General features: G+C 40.1%; 1 protein-coding gene across 1 annotated transcript in view; it reads right to left on the bottom strand.

Moving 5' to 3' along the window:
• LOC132872797 (DLA class I histocompatibility antigen, A9/A9 alpha chain-like) overlaps positions 1-20,716 on the bottom strand; it is a 52,658-nt gene that overhangs the window by 20,504 nt on the left and 11,438 nt on the right. The window lies entirely within an intron of this gene.

Below are 20,716 nucleotides of genomic sequence, written 5' to 3'. Positions count from 1 at the left end.
TTTTCATTTAAAGTTGGACATTTCTGTACTGTCAATCCATTTGTGATTGATCTTAGGAAATATTCTAAGCATTTCAGGATACTGGATTTCTGATTTTCATGAGCTATAAGCCATAATAATCACAATTAAAACAACAAGGCTTGAAATATTCCAGTTTACATGTAGGATGACAGCAGCACGGTGGTGTAGTGGTTAGCGCTGTCGCCTCACAGCAAGAAGGTCCGGGTTCGAGCCCCGTGGCCGGCGAGGGCCTTTCTGTGCGGAGTTTGCATGTTCTCCCCGTGTCCGCGTGGGTTTCCTCCGGGTGCTCCGGTTTCCCCCACAGTCCAAAGACATGCAGGTTAGGTTAACTGGTGACTCTAAATTGACCGTAGGTGTGAATGTGAGTGTGAATGGTTGTCTGTGTCTATGTGTCAGCCCTGTGATGACCTGGCGACTTGTCCAGGGTGTACCCTGCCTTTCGCCTGTAATAATAATAATAAATTTATATAGCGCCTTTCAAAAAAAACCAAGGACGCTTTACAATTATAGACAAAGAAAAAAAAAAAGAATAAATAAAAGTAAAAAAGTCCACCAAGTAGGGGTCAAGATGTAATAGCAGCCACAGTCCCACCAAAAGGCGCACGAAAACGAGTCCCACATCTCCAGCACCGCTGCCGTGACGCCGTCAGCCACATCGCTTGAACACCACGCCGTGGATCCACAAAGCGAGCAGAGAAGCTCCGCCACGCAGAGCACTGGTGTGTCCCAAACCGCCTGCACAGCCGCTGCGACACCACCGAGCAACATCGCTCAGAACATCACGCCAAGCGTTAAAGCGCAGAGCGCTGGACAACCACGATGTAAAATGAGCAGCGAGCTCACTGCAGTCCACAGCTGGGAGCGCAGGCATCGCTCACAGCAAACCAAGGCCTGGAGGGAACCAACGCCCAAACTGGGTCCGGAGCTACACCACAACCGGCGAACAAAACAATCAAACATCAAACCACACAAACACAAAATGAAAACTGAAAAAGAAAAAAAAAAAATTAAAAAAAAAGCCCTGGTGAGAAGCGGCAGCCAGAATGCACACGACGTACTCTCAACCGGAAACGGAAACGTAGTCAGCTGGGATAGGCTCCAGCTTGCCTGCGACCCTGTAGAACAGGATAAAGCGGCTACAGATAATGGATGGATGTAGGATGAATATAAAATATATGAAGGTTTACCTTTATTAATTAAATTATGAAAAAAAATTAACCTTTTCACAACATTCTAATTTTTTGAGATGCACTTGTATAAAGATGCATCAATCCTGTAAAATTCAGAATTGTGTCACCAACATCCCCACCTACTAACCGACTGAGTTAATAAGGCCACAACACACACACACACCCATGGTAAAGGTCATCCAAAATCAATAAACTGTGTGTGTATGATATGAGTGTCACTTCCTGTCAGCAGTAAAAAGTACTAGGTATTACTCTGTTGGCATGTTAAAGCAGGAGGAACAGTGCTTTTAATAACAGCTCCATCACAGGATGCACTGTGGAATAATTCAGGAAGATTTTCAGTGTCAGATGTGAATTCATTTGCATTTAATGCACAACATTTCCAAAACTTACAAGAACAGAAACAGTGACAAATTTAACAAGAGTGCTCTGAGAGCACAATATCCCCCGCTGGCAACTCGGCCATAACTCTGGTAAAATGCGACTGAATTGAATGACATTGCAATGTGTATTACCGGCATATAACAAAGGATCCTGTCAAGTTTTGTGAAATTACTTCAAAAACGGTGAGAGGAGTTGATTTCAGAACATGAGCACCCTTCCCAGGATGGACGGACGGACAGACATTATCCCCCTTTGGGCCTTTTGGCCAGCAGGGGATAAAAATTGTGAGGGAAGTTGATTTCAGAAAGCAAGCACACCTTGGTGAAATTGCCAAAGTACAAGTTTGTTAATAATCAAGGGCATAACTCTAGTAAAATTTGGCCAAATTAAATTAAATTTCAATATGCACATAACTGTCATACAAGAAAGCCTTTTGCCAAGTTTGGTGAAATTCTGCCACAAATTGTGAGAGGAGTTGATTTCAGAAAGAAAACACACTCTCATGAGATTGTCAAAGTATAATTTTATTAATCAAGGGCTGTAACTCTGGTAAAATGTGTAGAGCTTCCCAATTTCCGTTTCAAAAAACATTAAATTCCGTTTCAGAGAATGGCCAATTCCATTTCAGACAATTTGTTTCAGTTATATGCTCAAATGACAACTAAATTGGCATTTTTAGATTTTCAACATATAAAATACATAATTCAGAATCAGAATTCTTAAGTACATGTAATAAATGCATGAAATTTTATGTTTCAGGTAACTGGTGTTGGGAGGCATCTGCATGTTTGTTGTCTTTAGGCCAATTTATGCTGACAACCCAGTCCTCGCAGACAGTGTCTGCGTAGCCCCCCCACCTTCGCAGACGCTCTGCGCGCACCTCCCAAAAATTGTGACCACCGCAGAAGCCTCGCAGACAGCGCCGCAGACAAGAGGGCTCTGATTGGTCCACTCTACCCGCTGTACACGCACTTCCGCTTCCCTACTTTCCCGGTTTGGTTTGTTTTCACGACCGGCATTTTTAAAAACACGAGCGAAGATGGAGCAGCATGAAGAGCGGTTGATTGAGGAAGTGAGGAAGTACGTACATCTATACGACTCCAGTTCAAGTCATTATAAGTAACCGGAGGATAAACACTCCACTAACCACACCCACCAACTACTCCTAGCGACTTCGTGCCCCCTTGCGTTGTGCCGGTGAATAACATCGCGCACGCCTATTAATCCCCGCTCAACAATAAATTACAACTGTCTGCGAAAAGCTATCTGCGAAAGCCTTGTCGCACGAGCATGCAGAGGCCTTAAGTGCATCTATCCCTGTAATCCTGCTTTACTGGCCTGCTGTAGTACAACTTCATATCAAGCTTTAAACTTTCTGTACACAGTCTAATATCTTAATGCACCTTAGAATCAACACTAAATTTCACTTCACTGAAAATGCATTTCTTTCATTTATTTAAGACGAGTTCATTAGTGCTGTTAACTTGATTGTTGACTGGCTCCTGCTATTTTCTTTAAAACTTTATATTGTATATTAATACTTCTATGGTTATCCTTACTCTTTATACATGTACATTTAAATAAAACAATCTCAGTTATATGTCTGTGAAGATTCTCAATCATCCAGGTCATCGTGAACTGTGGGTGGTAGAAAAGGGCAACTGGACTTGCTTGAAGATTCTTGAAAACGTTTCACCTCTCGTCCGAAAGGCTTCCTCAGTTCTGTCTGACTAATAGGGAGTATCAGATATTTATCCTCTCATGAATCAGAATTCTGATGACAAGCTCATCTAAGGTGTCGTTGAGGCATCATGTTGGTGTGGGTCACTGGAGGCTGGTTGTGAACGGCGAGTCATCAGGGTGATCAAAGGATTGCCCGTTAGGGCGATCAATGGAAAGCCGACTCTCTCCGTCCTCCTGTGAGTCACCGAAAACAGCTGGGTCCTGGCGTACACCCAGCCGTCCCCGTTAGTCAGACAGAACTGAGGAAGCCTTTCGGACGAGAGGTGAAACGTTTTCAAGAATCTTCAAGGAAGTCCAGTTGCCCTTTTCTACCACCCACAATCTCAGTTATCATTTTATCCATGTTTTTCAAACTTTTATTCATTGTTATGCTTACAGTGGTTTCAGTGCAAAACTTTTTATATGTACTGCCACCTAATGCAGGGCTCGAAATTCTTTTTTTTTTTTTTTCACCAGCCAGCCGGACTAGTTCCCTTCCAAAGTAACTCGCCAAACAGAAAATCAACGACAAAATTTGTTCATGTATGAATTTTACTTCTGTCAAAAATAACGCAAAAGAGAGTAACCACCATTGTTCATGACTAATGGTAATATTTGCACTATTCCGCACTACCTCATCTTAACAGCTGCTAGTTTGTTTATACTGCTTATTTCACGTTTACCTGCTATACCTCAAGTGCCCTTGACTGACTGTTTATTTGAACCAATTTGTGTGTGTGTGTGTGTGTGTGTGTGTGTGTGTGTGTGTGTGTGTGTGTATATATATATATATATATATATATATGTGTATATAAATATGAGTGTTTACATCTAGGAATGAGTGTTTACATCTAGTTCATATGTAGTGTGTTTATACTGTGAGTGTTTAGTCTGTGTGTAGTTCTTATCTAGTGTTTACACTTTATATTGTCTGAGTGTTTAGTCTATGTCTAGTTCCTATCTAGAGTGTTTATACTGGTTATATTGTTTGTTTTTTCAATTATTCTATTTTTTATTTTTACTTATTGCATTGCCAGTTTGCACCGTGGGTCAGGGAGGACTGAAATTTCATCTGTGCTGCATGTCGAGCATGTATAGCATATTTGACAATAAAGTTGACTAATGTGCATTTATTTCAAGACCTGAGTATTTTGATACTGTTTTGTTTTTTGCACACTTTACAAACTGGCATTTGCTGTTCCACGTCCTCCTCGCGATATCCAAAAAAATGCCAGACGACTGACCCCTTACTAGTTCTTTCAGGAACCAATTCGTCCGCTTCCATTTTTAATTTGTCGCTGAAATTGACAGAGCTTACACGGTAGCCTATACAACACCAGCAACTGCACGAACTGAGTCAGCGCTGTAAACTGGAACTAGAAAATCTTCCCGCCGGCAGTGTTGCCAGATACTGCTGACGTTTTCCAGCCCAAAATATGTTCAAAACCCGCCCAATCTGGCAACACAACCGAAACTAGAAAATCTTCCCGGAAGTTCCTTTCAGCACCGAGATGTCGCCCGGGATTGGTTGGCGAGTGCGTGACATTACTGTTTTCTTTACCCTTAGGCAGCCTCTCACATTACTGCCTGAGGGACAGGGAGAAAACCACCGGAAAAGGTTTTAAACAAACAAGTCAGCAGATGACCATAAAATACTCGATAGTTACGATATAATAATTATATGCATCTCTCACAGAATTTTCAGAGATTATATCGAATATACTCGATATATCGCACAGCCCTAGTCTGAATCTTTGCTTCATATACATTTTTTTATTTTCAACTAGCCAGCTGGGCCACCTAGTGACAGGAATTACCCGCCAAATGACAAATTAAGTCGCCTCGGGCGACCGGACCACCGCGAATTTTGAGCCCTGTAGTGTGAGGCAAGGTAAACATCCCTGGGGACACCATCAAAACATTATGGAAGACAGGATTTGACAGGTTGATAAATCTTCATGCATCTCACCAACTAATTGACGGATTTTAATTCCAAAAAAAGTTTTGAAAAGGTCAGAATGTGTAGATTCCGTTTCTGAGCACTAATTCCGTTTCTGACTCCAATTTCCGTGATTTCCGTCCGTTTTCTGCGATCGCAGAAAATCAGAGGCGCTAAATGTGTTCCAATTTAATGAAATTATAATATGCATTTTACCGACATAAATTAAAGAATCCTGCCAAGTTTCGTGAAATTCCTCCAAAAATTGTTAGAGGAGTTGATTTCAGAATGTGAGCACCCTTCCCGGGATGGACCGACAGACGGACGGACGGAAGGAAATCACCATGAGATAATTCCCCTTCGGGCCTTTCGGCCAGCAGGGGATAAAACCTCAATTTTAGGAGTACTGTAGGTGAAATAATCACCAGAGAAAGTAACATTACAGACAGGTGGATAGCATATTTCCAGGATTCGTTAAACAGCGAGGAGGAGTATGTACAAATTGCACAAGAATTACAAGAGCAGACAGAGGAAACATCTCGTTCTGACTTGACAGAAGACTTGATAACCATGGAAGGACTAGAAACAGCCTTGAGATTGACAAACAACAATAAAGCTCCAGGCCCTGACACGATTCCCATTGAAATGGTCAAAGCAGGAGGTGCTCTCATGAAAGATGTTACGGGATCTTTTCAATCATGCATGGACAGCAGGGTCAGTACCCGAAGAGTGGAACCAGTCTGTGATTTGTCCCATCTTCAAAAACAAGGGAAACCCATTAGACTGTAAGAACTACCGGGGAATATCAATGAGTCCTATTGGAAAATTAAATGAAAGGAGACCAAGAACCCAGGTAGAAAGTACTCTCTCGGAAAGCCAGTGTGGTTCCTCTCCCTGGATGGAAACAATAGACCAGATTGCTGCGCTGAGGCTATACCTGGAAAAAAAGCTGGGGTTATGCAATCGAAGAGTCTGGAATTATCAAAAGACTACTTGTTGCTATCAAGAGCACATACAAGCAAAGAAGCACTGTCTTAGGCCCTGTCCACACGGCAACGGATTCAAGTGAATCCGATACAATTGTTTATCGTTTCGGCCTGGCGTCCACACGGCACCGGAGTTTTGGGTGCCCCAAAAGGAAATCTTTTGAGAACGTGTTCCAGAGTGGAAAGATCTGGCAATGTTGCCGTTGCGAAGTCGTCTGGATGAGTAGAACGGATTTGTTTACGATGACGTCACAACCACATGACTGTGAGTGCTTCACGCCGGGTAGAAGTGTAATGAACTCGATGCGAGTTGTCAACAAATCCTATAACTTGGTTCATGAAACGCGCTTACAAAATATTTTCACTGTGAATATTTATTGTGTAATGGTGCAAAGTGAGAGAGAGAGAGAGAGAGAGAGAGAGAGAGAGAGAATAGCCCTTAGGGCAGAGTCAATCCCGCCAGCAAAAATAGGGAAAAAAAGGAACGATCTCACCTCTTCAGATGTTGGTTTAAGTCCTACAATACATTCCTCAAAAAGGGCGTAGAACAACAAATTAATCCATCAACGTGTAGCATTCAATTTATTCCAGACCATTAAAGACGCCGCCTTCCGCGTAGAATCATACGTCATCCTCGCTAAGGTATTAGGCAGAGACCCGTCCACCCGTAAATTTGACGGGCGATTGCCGATTTCAACGGGCAAGTATACACACAGACGGATACTGAAACGGACGATAATGCCGAAAATTTTCGCACATGAATACTCCCACATGTCATCCGATAAATCCAGTTATGTTCCGCCCACACACGGACTGGCCATCGGGAGTAGCGGGAGTTTTCCCGGTGGGCTGGTGGTTCAGTGTGGGCCGGCGGAGAAAAAAAAAAAAAAAAAAAAACAGTTGCGCGCTGGCCTTTAATATGATAAGCAATGTTAACAGTTTCTTTAACAAACTGTTAACATTGCTTATTACAGTTGCGCACTGGCCTTTAATATGATAAGCAATGTTAACAGTTTGTTAAAGAAACTGTTAACATTGCTTATCATATTAAAGGCCAGCGCGCAACTGTTTTGTTTTTTTTTTTCTCCGCTGGCCCACACTGAACCACCGGCCCACTGGGAAAACTCCCGCTACTCCCGATGGCCAGTCCGTGTGTGGTTCCGCCATCATTTACAAATCGTAAGAAACACAGTTTAATACGAAAAATACTGAAAATTTGAAATGAAAAATCAGAATATTTCATCGTTTCCGCCATTTTGGCCCGCACTGAATCTTGTAACATGCGGACTGAATAAATCGCGAATTCTGATTGGTCGAAAATTGCCAAACACCCTGCGTTGTAGTTTCCTCTTTCTTGGCGGGAGAACCGCATTTTTTTTTGCTGACTCACTCTTCTGGATCAAGATGAATCCCAACAAACGCCCCAAATTGAATGTGACAAAAACTGATTCGTTTTTCCACAAAAAGACAGAAAAGGTATGTGTGATACATTGATTAACAAGGGGGTTTCATTGGGGTATGGTAAAATAGAATACTGTTGGTTTTTTTTTTTATTAAATACTGTAACTAGATCAAAAGATTATATACAATTCATTGTTGTTTATTTTCTTTTCACTTTTGTTACCAAATCAAAACACCATACATACATCTGATACATTCAGGAGTGAAACTGAAAAAAATACAAAGTAAAAATATGCAATATTTCTGATCAAAAATTACACGCCATTTCACCCTGAAAATGTCCTAGAATGCAGGAAATGAAGTCTAAATTTCAAAAATTTTCTGGGGGGGCATGCCCCCAGACCCCCCTAGAGGGACTTCGCGCCTGCGGCGCTCGTCTTCGCACCTGCGGCGCTTATCAGGATTATATAAAATATTATTTTTGACTGGTAAATTTCTTTTTCTGCCTAATACCCTAATCCTCGCCGCCATATTGGATGGGTCAAAGAGGAGAATAAAGATGCCTCATTCATGTGCTGCGTTTAACTGTACCAACAGGTTTACCGTCCAAACGAGATCACATGGGATTACCTTTCACAGGTGAGACTGGAAAAATAATTTTCATTGTATTTGGTCATTATAATGTAATTTTACGAACAGATTTTTCTGACTTTGTGGCTAATATGAAGTCTCGCGCATAATAGTTTATGCACATGCGTCCTTACTACTTCTACTGTTCTGGTGTCTCCGAAGGGACTGTCTTACAGCGCCCCTAGAGGTGTGGCATGTGTATTGCATCATTTTCAGCAAGCGTTGCGTTGCCATATGGACCTGATATTTTACTCATCGTTGCCCATGTGGACGCGATATTTTTTTAAATAACATCTCGTTGCCGTTGTCGTGTGGATGTAGCCTTAGGGGAACGCACGAGCTACTTCAATGTCAACACTAGTGTAGGACAAGGAGACATCTTATCACCCCTACTGTTCATCATCTACCTCAACCATATGTTAAAATTGAGCAAGAAGACTACAAAGCTGAACATTTGGGTTATGCGGATGACTTGCACAAACAGGAGTAAGTGTATCCACACTCCAAACCATCAAATCACTGGGATCAAGAACTAACAAGAGCTGGACTAAAACTTAACTACACTAAAACAGAGGACATGAAAGTTGGCAGGCAGCCAGAATCAGGCGACGTCAGCATAAATGGATGTAGCTTAAAGGAAACAACCAGCTTCTGTTATCTCGGCAGCAAGTTCACATCAAACAACCCGACTGAAGATGAAATTAACAGAATAGCCATGTTCACAAAAACCCTAAATGCACTCTACCCCCTCCTCAAAGAAAGCAAGATCCCCAAATGTGTCAGTGTGTGCATATACACCTCCATATTAAGACCAGTTCTTCTTTATGGAAGTGAAACTTGGACACTGACGCAAAAACTAAAAGGTAAAATCCAAGCAACAGAAATGAGAGTCCTGCGTCTCATCCACAGGGAGACCAGAAGAGACAGGATAAGAAATGAACTCACAAGTCAGTCACTCTTAGTAGAATCCATGTTCACGATCATAGAACGAAACCAATTAAGATGGTACAGACAGGTCGTGCACATGCCAGACACAAGAGACACCAAAAGAATGTATAACTGGAAACTGAACAAGAAAAGAGCAACTGGAAGGCCAGAAAATGACGTGAGGGCCAGATAAGAGAGAAAGACTTTGAGAAAGTGAAATCTATGGCCCTGGACAGAACTGTCTGGAAGGGAAGAATCAAGAGGTTGTTAACTGACAGGCCAACTCAGGGTGAGAGAGATGCGAATGGTGTTGCTATTTAATATTTATTTATTTAATAAAGCAAAAAGTTTTTATTTTTAATGTAGAAGGGTGGGTGTGATGAATTCCTGTGAATTTTATTTATTTATTTTTTGGAACAGAATGTAAATGATTGTTATTTAAACATCATGTTTAATTTCCTGTTAGTGACACTATGACAGTTCCTCACTATTAGCATGTGCATGTGATTCTGCCCCGTAATTTAACATTCATGTGAATTTTGTGCCACATCAGTCAATGTACAGTGGAATCCTGCCACACTTTACGGTTTCTGCAGCGTGACATCAGCTGATCACATCACCATGGCAACTCTAAAATATCACATTCCCTTTGCAAATTCCAAACAGAGGGGCTGTAACATGGGAGAACACGTAAACTCCATACAGAAAGGCCCCAGTCGACCGACAGGTTCGAACCCAGAACCTTCTTGTTGTGAGGCGACAGTGCTAAAATAAGAAATTACAGTTTCTTATTTTCACAACATTCTGTTTTCACAATTTTTTTTATGGAAGCAAGCGTTAATCGCATGCACTACTTACTATCTTGTTACTTTCTGGTTTAAAAAAAAAAAGTGCATGCACGAGAATGTAATTTTTATAACCTTATGCAAGTCAAGCACTAAAGAACACCAACAGAATCACAACGGAAAACACAAGTCTGTACAGCCTCATGTTAGAGTTCATATACAATTTCATGTGTGTAATATGTGGCAGATTCCACAGAAAGTGTTATCAGATGAGTTTTCTCGAAAAGCCTACAAAAAAAGTCTAGTCCTCTGTATTTCAAAGAAAATACACCAGATGAATAGAAAATAAATTTACCTAGCAGCTAGGGCTGTGCGATATATCAAATATACTCGATATATCGCGAAAATTCTGTGTGCGATACATAAAATTATTATATCGTAACTATCGAGTATTTTATGGTCATCTTCCGACTTGCGTTTGTTTCATGTTTGTTTAAAACCTTTTCCGGTGGTTTTCTCCCTGTCCCTCAGGCAGTAACGTGAGAGGCTGCTTAAGGGTAAAGAAAACAATAACGTCATGCACTCGCCAACCAATCCCGGGCGACATCTTGGTGCTGAAAGGAACTTCCGGGAAGATTTTCTAGTTTCGGTTGTGTTGCCAGATTGAGCGGTTTTAAGTGCATTTTGGCGGGTTTTGAACATATTTTGAGCTGGAAAACGTTAGCAGTATCTGGCAACACTGCCGGCGGGAAGATTTCCTGGTTCCGGTTTCCAGCGCTGACTCAGTTTGTGCAATCACTGGTGCTGCATAGGCTACCATGTAAGCTCCGTCAATTTCAGCGACAAATTACTTCCTAAAAGAACTAGTAAGGGCTCAGTCAACTGGAGCTACCAGCCAAAAAAACAAAGAAGTCTTTTGGTAGTTATTTCAAAAAGTCAGTGAGAGAGGAGAGGGAGTCTCAGGCTACTGGCATAGAGAAGGAGATTAAGAGCTACCTTCTGATACCAGAGGTGGACAGTGATGTGAACCCCCTTGAATGGTGGAAAACCCAAGAGATAAATTTCCCCAGGCTGGCAAAGCTGGCAAAAAAGTATCTGTGTGCCCCAGCCTCCAGCAGCCCTTCAGAGAGAGCATTTAGCACAGGTGGAAATGTTGTGACCTGTCACCGGGCTTCACTCAAGCCTAATAGTGTGGACAGATTAGTGTTTTTGGCACACAATTTGAAGAAGTGAACAACCTGTTGGCCTAGAATTTTCAAAGGTTTGCAAAGTTACTGATGTCTGTTCCTAACTTTGATGGCATTAAGTATTTTTTCTGTTTGAGATTTTTCTTTCCACAATTTTGTCATTTGTTTACAAATCTCAATGTTTTCAATATGACTACACTGTAGTTTATTTATTTTTATTTAATAAAGTTCTACGTTATTTCTTATTTGGATATTTAAGAAAATGTCTTTTTTGCATGTTTGTTGCACACTCCTGGAAGAAAATGTGAAGTTTAATGAGCACTTTCTGTTGATTTGCATCGCTCAATATGTTTCTTTAAGATGTGTGGATTGTTCAGAAGAAAAAAAATTGCCTGGTTGCACTTTTATTCAATTGAATTATTCATTTTTATTCATTTAAAGTTGTTTAAGAAAATAAATATGGCTTTTCCTTAAATACTTGTGTCACTGCAATGATTCTTTTAGTCATTGTAATTATTGTAATCTTTAAGCAAGTGTTTTTTTTTTAAATATCGTCAAAATATCGTTATCGTTAAAATCCTAAAAAATAGAGATGATATTTTTTGCCCATATCGCCCACCCCTACTAGCAGCTAAAGCATACTTGTATTTTATTTTGTACTTTTTTCAATAAAAATTATTTTATTCCCAAAAATGTATCCGACATGGACGGATAATCGTCCCACTAGCCCAATGCAATGCATTATTCAGTTTGCAAATGGTTCATGGATTCTGTTGTAGGTATCATGCCGCCATCTTGTGTCTAAGAACTACAACTCCCAGCCAACTTCCGCGTTGACTACGTCACGCCTGGGCGGGATCACGTATATCACATTCCTCAGGAATTCACATAAGAGACTTGGAAAAGACCATTTTCCTTTGTCTCTAGTCTGATCCCGAGCGGAACGGACCTAAAAAGAGACACTCATCATCAGATGTCTAAACAGCGCGTTTCCTTCTTTAATCTGCTCCTGATCAAAGTAGATATCAGAAACATGCGATCATCAACTCAAGCGAGTTATTAAACCGGTTTGCAAGTATTACTTTTCTTTTCAAGCGTACGCGACTGCGAGCGAAAGCAGTTTTCTGAAGAGCTCTTCTCTTTTCTTTCTTTTAAATCCGTGCACGGTGTTGAACAAAGACTGTTCGTCTTAACTACGAAGATCACCAAAGAAGCTTCAGAACTTCTCTCTCTCTCACCGAAGACTTCCGACCTCAGGAAGCGCGCGCAACTTCCTCGAGCTTCCAACTTCAGACAGAAGACGAACTTCCTCTGCAGTAAGAAGGCATTGGGCAGAAGTTTAAGTCTTAGGAATTAGTTATTCACTTAATGTGAAGTTATATGAAGTTAAATGAAGTGTATACACTGAATTTTGGTTCTCCATCATTTGTTGTTGATTTAAAATTGGTTAATCCATAAGTTTTGCATGCTTCTTCTCATCTAACATTCTAATTTCATTTAACTCACTCATTGTGACCTCATTCAGAGTTCAGTAGATTGAATGATATTACAGAAACGAGTGAGCGGGTTGGAATGTTTTGCCTCCAAAAGGAGCCCTTGCATGCTTAGGAAGAGCCCCTCCTCCTCTCCTTTGTTCTCATCATGAGGCCTGTATCTCAGTATTAGATAAACATCATAAGTCCTGAGTTTAATTCAACCTTGATAGCAATTCTCCTGTCTCCATTTAAAGCCATATAGACTACAGATGACTGAATGCATTTTAGTCATTAATTTCTGGTTTTTGACACACATAGTTTATTAGGCCAAAGCACATGTTAGCTAGCCTTTTGTCTAGTGTAGCCACATAGCTAATCACTCGGCTACACACACACACAAAGATTGCAGATAACACACCCTAGCTCGTCCTGGCACGGACACATTCCAACTTCAAGAGAGAGATAAGGTCTCTCTCTCTCTCTTACACACACACACTGTTTACAGAAGATTTCAATTCTGCTGCTATTAAATTGTTCAATTTTTCCTTTTCTTATTATTAAAAGTTTTATTATCTTTGTTATAATAAACTCCATTATTATTCAAATGGTGTGTGGTGTCTATCTGCTGTTCTAATACTTTTGAAGTGGCCCAATCGCAAAGAATTCAAAGGTGTAGACAATTTTCTGTAATATGGTAAGTTATCAATAATGATATACCATAATTTAGCTGTTTGGTAATTTAACCAGGATTAATGGTATGATTCACTGATTCGATTCACTGAATGATTCATTTCAAACGATTCAAATGAGACTGATTCTATGGTGTGATTCAATTCAAATGAGTTAAATTAAACGATTCAATAGGATTGATTCATTTTAATTATTAACCTTCAACTTTAATGAGACTGATTTCATGTAATTAAAGATTGATCACTTATCCAATCTTAAATACACAATCATTAATTACACCTACACTGTCCACCATCGTAACGTTCACAATTGACACCAGAATGTCAGAACTGTGTGACTGTTTTAGGAAACAATGTTGCAGTTATGCACCAGTTACCCTGCAGTTATTTGTTTGGAAATATTTTTAAATTGTGAATATCTTTCGCATTGCAATAGGCCGATTTGACAAGCGAATGTCATTTCTGTCCACTGTGAAGGCCTAACGTTCGCCTTTCATTCCGAGGTGACTCTTCATTTTATAGGCACCCGGAAGAATCGACGACAAATACTGCACTTGTGCAAGCAGTCATTTATATCTGGCCCTTCGAATCATGAACACAAGGGCAGCCAGTTTTTCTACCTAAAAATCTAAGACAATCCGTCCATTATTGTAACATTAGCAAGAAATAACGTAAGCATTGTTCAGCTATGTATTCGATTGCATCAGACTGTGATTTCTGTCCAGAAATGCCTCTGAAATTTAGCTTTGCTGCAACCTTCGGTGTCCAAGTTATGAACGTTCAAAGGCCGGCTGGAGCCGTGGATCAAATCAAAACTTAAAGCAGATACGCAGAACCTTTATTTTTAAATACATTTCTGAGTGGATAGTATCTCCATCCTTGACTCTTGTATGCTGCTTAAGTGGGAATAAAAAAAAAAAAATATATATATATATATATATATATATATATATATATATATATATATATATATATATATATTTATTTATTTATTTATTTATTTTTTTGAGTTAAAATCGACTGCAAAGTTGTGATTGGAGCTGCCCCACTGAGCCAGCCAGCCCTGAGCGTGTGATGTCACTGCGGTAACCGGTTTTAAGGCCGAAGCCTTTAACAGCTATAGACCAAATTCATATAAATTTATGGTGAAAGTAAGAAAAACTGTTACTGACTTGCTCAACTAAGACTGATTTGACTTCACTGATTGTGGGTTGACTCTCATTAAAACAGGATGAATGTTATAACTTATGCAACATACATGTACCTGTACATGCATGCATTTTCACTGATAAAACGTAAAAGGACAATTAAATAATCAGATGAACTGAGAATCACATTCTGAAGCAAATTAAATAATCTTATACCGGTAACTTAAACACACATTACACATATTAATCTAAATGCAGGTAAACAGCGTGTTGCTTTTGTTGTTTTGTATCCAAATGAGAGTCGGAGCTTACCCGTCTGTGTTCTCGCTTCTTGAACAGAGATCCTGTGGCCGATTGTTTTGAAACAATATGACTTTCAGTTGTTAGTTCAGTTCTCCGTTCATTCACTTCCTCCATGCAAGGGCGAGATGGCAGCAATATTCAGTTTAGAAATAAGACGGGCACTCCATTCATTCTCTATTTTGTCCATACGGAGTACTCCGCCATTACTGCTGGGCTCAGGCAATTACTAAAACCTGGGACGGAACGTCACTGGTTTTAGCAACAACTGTGGGGAGGTCACTGCCCGAGCGATATGTCACATCCCATTCCATCCTGGGTTTTAGCAACAACCCTCGGCTCACTCTGGGAAGACTGGTGCAACTGAACTTTGCGTTTTTAAAAAATAAATAAATAAAATAAATACTTTGCTTGTAGTTTTCTTTTTCTTTAATTGTTGGTACTGTACCCTCTTTCAATACGGGCTTATAGCCAACACTCAACAGATTAAAGGTCTCGTACGAGTCTTCAGTAAAATGTGCAGAGCAGAGGAGAGACCATGTCGTAGGCGTCCAATGTGCCCGTGAACTTCTCGCAAAACACGTCCAAACCTTTGCAGTTTGAACATTCTTGGACCATGAATGCAACGTAAATCCGCCTTCTGTCGTATTGCTGGCAGGTGCAGCAACACATCTACGTGGCATGGTGATAAATTAGCTCAAAATGGAGGATCAGAGTTGCAGTCAGCTCTGTGTTTTAGTATAGTGGAAATGGCGATGAAACCGATAGACTTCCTGCTGTGACGTTACGGATGTCAAAGTCATTCACTCAGACCACTACGTATATGAATCACCTTAATTGTAAAAGTTACTATATTAGATTTATTGTTAACACTTAAAACTATTCCTGTGCCATTCTTGAGGTCTCAAGGCATTTATAAACAAAAGTGCGGCCATGGCTCGGCGTATATGCTTTAAGTTGCTGAGCAGTGCTCACGTGGTGGCAAATAACAGGCCGAGGTGCCTTCCTACCAGGCTGTGCCCATGCTGCGCCCATGCTGCTTCGAAAGGGAAGGGGCAAAGGGAGGTGCGTGTAAAATTTGGCTTTGCTGGGACCTCCAGTGGCTGAGTCATGAACATTTAAAAGCCAGCCGGAGCCATGGATTTTTAATTTTTTTTTTTTATGGCGTAGTGGACAGACCAGGGTGTTTGGCCCTCCGGACATGGCCAACAACGAGCGCTCTCAGCGGCCAATCGCCTGCTTCCTGGAAGTATGGTTCAGAAAAAACAAAAGTCCCACACTTAAGGGGAAAAAAAAACAAAACCACAAAGTCCCACTGCTCCGTTTTACCTTGGGCATTAGGCGAAAAAATGACAAAGCTCTTGTGCTCCGTGACCGTTATACCGAACACTTATTTTATATGGGCATACTTTGGTTTGAATTAGAAACCTTTATTTATTTTAAGTAAATCAAATTGATTTACTTTTTAATCACCAAACCGGAAATTAAAAACCACACAGATTAAATAATTTGAAAAATGCAGTAAATTTGATGTCTCTAATAGATAACCATTATGTATCTGAACACACATTATTAAGCAGCAAAAAGTTTAAAAAAAAAAAATAAAAAAAACATGCTTGCTTTCTGTCCTCAAATCGCACCTTTTCCGTCCATTTAACACGAGCATTATGGTTGAACTTTTAAATTCAATTTTTGACCAGATGTAGGACTAAAATTTGTTTTGAACATTTGTTTTTAAATAATAAATGAAATAATTCACAATTATGCTTTTTTTTTTATTATTTTATCAAATTTTGTTCAGTGGGACATCTTGGACACACCTGTGGAATCTTCCATCTGTTAGTTGATCACTATGTCTATGTATTACACACATACATATATATATATATATATATATATATATATATATATATATATATATATATATATATATATATATATATATATATATACACATACATACATACATACACACACACACACACACACACACTGGGGCAAAAAAGTATTTAGTCAGTCACCAATTGTGCAAGTTCTCCCACTTAAAAAGATGAGAGAGGCCTGTAATTTTCATCATAGGTACACTTCAACTATGAGAGACAGAATGAGAAAAAAAAATCCAGAAAATCATATTGTCTGATTTTTAAAGAATTTATTTGCAAATTATGGTGGAAAATAAATATTTGGTCAATTACAAAAGTTCATCTCAATACTTTGTTATATACCCTTTGTTGGCAATGACAGAGGTCAAACGTTTTCTGTAAGTATTCACAAGGTTTTCACACACTGTTGCTGGTATTTTGGCCCATTCCTCCATGCAGATCTCCTCTAGAGCAGTGATGTTTTGGGGCTGTCGCTGGGCAACACGGACTTTCAACTCCCTCCAAAGATTTTCTATGGGGTTGAGATCTGGAGACTGGCTAGGCCACTCCAGGACCTTGAAATGCTTCTTACAAAGCCACTCCTTCGTTGCCCGGGCGGTGTGTTTGGGATCATTGTCATGCTGAAAGACCCAGCCACATTTCATCTTCAATGCCCTTGCTGATGGAAGGAGATTTTCACTCAAAATCTCACGATACATGGCCCCATTCATTCTTCCCTTTACACGGATCAGTCGTCCTGGTCCCTTTGCAAAAAAAAAAAAACAGCCCCAAAGCATGATGTTTCCACCCCCATGCTTCACAGTAGGTATGGTGTTCTTTGGATGCAACTCAGGATTCTTTCTCCTCCAAACACAACAAGTTGAGTTTTTACCAAAAAGTTCTATTTTGGTTTCATCTGACCATATAACATTCTCCCAATCCTCTTCTGGATCATCCAAATGCTCTCTAGCAAACTTCAGACGGGCCTGGACATGTACTGGCTTAAGCAGGGGGACACGTCTGGCACTGCAGGATTTGAGTCCCTAGCAGCGTAGTGTGTTACTGATGGTAGCCTTTGTTACTTTGGTCCCAGCTCTCTGCAGGTCATTCACTAGGTCCCCCCGTGTGGTTCTGGGATTTTTGCTCATCGTTCTTGTGATCATTTTGACCCCACGGGGTGAGATCTTGTGTGGAGCCCCAGATCGAGGGAGATTATCAGTGGTCTTGTATGTCTTCCATTTTCTAATAATTGCTCCCACAGTTGATTTCTTCACACCAAGCTGCTTACCTATTGCAGATTCAGTCTTCCCAGCCTGGTGCAGGTCTACAATTTTGTTTCTGGTGTCCTTTGACAGCTCTTTGGTCTTGGCCATAGTGGAGTTTGGAGCATGACTGTTTGAGGTTGTGGACAGGTGTCTTTTATACTGATAACGAGTTCAAACAGGTGCCATTAATACAGGTAACGAGTGGAGGACAGAGGAGCCTCTTAAAGAAGTTGTTACAGATCTGTGAGAGCCAGAAATCTTGCTTGTTTGTAGGTGACCAAATACTTATTTTACCGAGGAATTTGCCAATTAATTAATTAAAAATCCTACAATGTGATTTCCTGGATTCTTTCCCCCATTCTGTCTCTCATAGTTGAAGTGTACCTATGATGAAAATTACAGGCCTCTTTCATCTTTTTAAGTGGGAGAATTTGCACAATTGGTGGCTGACTAAATACTTTTTTGCCCCACTGTATATATATACACTGCCTGGCCAAAAAAAAAAAATAATAATTCACCTTTTGGATTTAAATAAGCAAATACCTAAATGTTAGTGATTAATGCGTTTCAGCTGTAACAATTGTTTTAACCCCGAGTGATGCAGTGAGTAGCTTCTCATTTCTTAAACAGCCAGGTCAGAAGTCGTATCCTGTGGCGATGGAAAAGATGTTATTGTGTCCCTTATGTCCCCAACAACAATGTCAGAAATCATCAGACTCAAACTGTGAAACAGTGGTTCACTCAAGATCTCCTTAGTTATTTTATTTACTTGATGCAGGACAATAATTTGATGCTTCTGAAACAAAGTAACATCTGTTCCACGATCACAAATACAGCTTATGACACGGTTGTTTAAGAAATATATTTTGTTAAGAAAATGGAATAAAATGCGCCATTCAAACTGTCAAAACGGTGTAAAAATTAACATTTGAAAGCATCAGGATGCCATGTTATGGGTGCCAGGGAGGGGTCTGGGGGTGGTGCAGCTACAGCCACAGCACTCCTTTAGAAATTTCTGTTTATTTAGAATTTTAATGAGTGAAAACTATCATTTATAATGTGAGAAATAAACACATCATCATCTAAAAATAATCAGTTGATTTTAAAGCATAAATCCAACACAGGTGATCTGATTCAGCCAATGGGCAGCACACAGTGACGTTTTGACCTTTTTCACTTCCGGTTAGCCAGAGATCATTTATTATAGTAAATTAGAATCAGAGACACATTAACAATATCATAATTCATTGTTTACTTCATAACCATCCACATGTGGAGACTCAAATCAACAGACACATTGTTTTGTTCTGAAGATATCCAGTAGGGTTGGGCGGTATCCAAATTTTGATACCTTTAAACTGTCTCTGTGTTTTCCCGGGGTATACGGTATTACCGAGAAAAAAATAATATTTTGTTTCGGCCTACTGTGTAACGTGCGCCTATGCCTCAAATGTACTATTTAAAAGCAGCATAGCGAATTGTGTGCATTGTGGTATGGATTAAGCAGCAAAGCGAATTTTGTGCATTGATGAATGGATTAAGAGATATTTCAAAGCATCACGCAACTCTTCCTTCATCTTGAAAATAGCATTCAACTGTCGTTTACACATGTCTGCGTTGAAACGCCATTTGCAGCACTATTTCACCTACTCCATCAAAAAAAAGTACACGATGAGCAGGATCATACACTTTCAAGCATGGGAAATAAAAAAAGAAAAAGAATCAACCAACACCCAAGTCCGTTTAGACTGCGCGATAAACCATATTCTTCAGCGCAAATGAGGCGAACCTAATTCAAATGCGCGGTAGCTGCACAAGGCAAAATCATATGGGCCCACGTCATGCCATGGCGGGGAAATTAATAATCAAATGGCCTTACCTTGCTTAAAACGTTGTCTTGATCACATAACTCCTTACAATTATTCCACTTAAATCCATACGGTTTAACACACCCAACAAAGATAGCAAGCGCATTGCTAATTCCCACCAGAAACCTAACAGTTTACGCTACGATGTTTTCTTCCGTTTCTTCAGTAGATGACATTTCAAACGTTTATTACCCACATCCCAAATCTCATACGTTATATTATTTTACCTTGTTGTTACTCATGTAACCTACTCAAAACACAACTCATTGGAGAGATCTCGTGGAAGTGGAGTACCCCAGGCTATGGTGTGCCTTAGGGGACATATTAGATTTTTCGTTTGGTTTGAAACCAAAATACTGCCACACTGCCGATGTTGTATTTTTTTTTTGCCACTAACTCGTTATCTTGACTTGCCATCTTTCAACCGCAGTCTCAGTCTCTTTTTTTTTTTTTTTTTAGATAGGACAGTATAGAGAGACAGGAAATGAGCGGGGGAGAGAGAGACGGGATCGGGAAATAACCTCGGGTCGGAATCGAACCCGGGTCCCCGGATTTATGGTACGGTGCCTTAGCCATCTGAGCCATGACACCCCCGGTCTCAGTCTCTTGCGAAGCTTTCTGTCAGACTCCAAAATGTCACGCAGGGTTGCCATGGTAACGACATAAACAACCCTGCACGCGATGAGAACTTCTTTAGGAAATTGATAGAATTAGTGAAAATACGATCACACAGTTATTCGGGATGATCTTCAATTTATTATTTTATATTATGACCTCATGTACTCCATATTTATTTAGATATTATATATTTTTTTAAAATGACGGTAATGAGACCGATACCGTTGGTACTTTTGGATACCTCGGGATACCTTCTTACCGTAATACCGCCCAACCCTAATATCCAGCATGATATTTTTCCTCTGTTGTCAATTATAAA

Source organism: Neoarius graeffei, chromosome 24 (genome assembly GCF_027579695.1).
Source record: "Neoarius graeffei isolate fNeoGra1 chromosome 24, fNeoGra1.pri, whole genome shotgun sequence".
In the NCBI taxonomy this organism is placed as follows: Eukaryota; Metazoa; Chordata; class Actinopteri; order Siluriformes; family Ariidae; genus Neoarius; species Neoarius graeffei.
The sequence above is the reverse complement of the archived record's forward strand: the minus strand, read 5'-3'. Positions and strand labels throughout refer to the sequence as shown.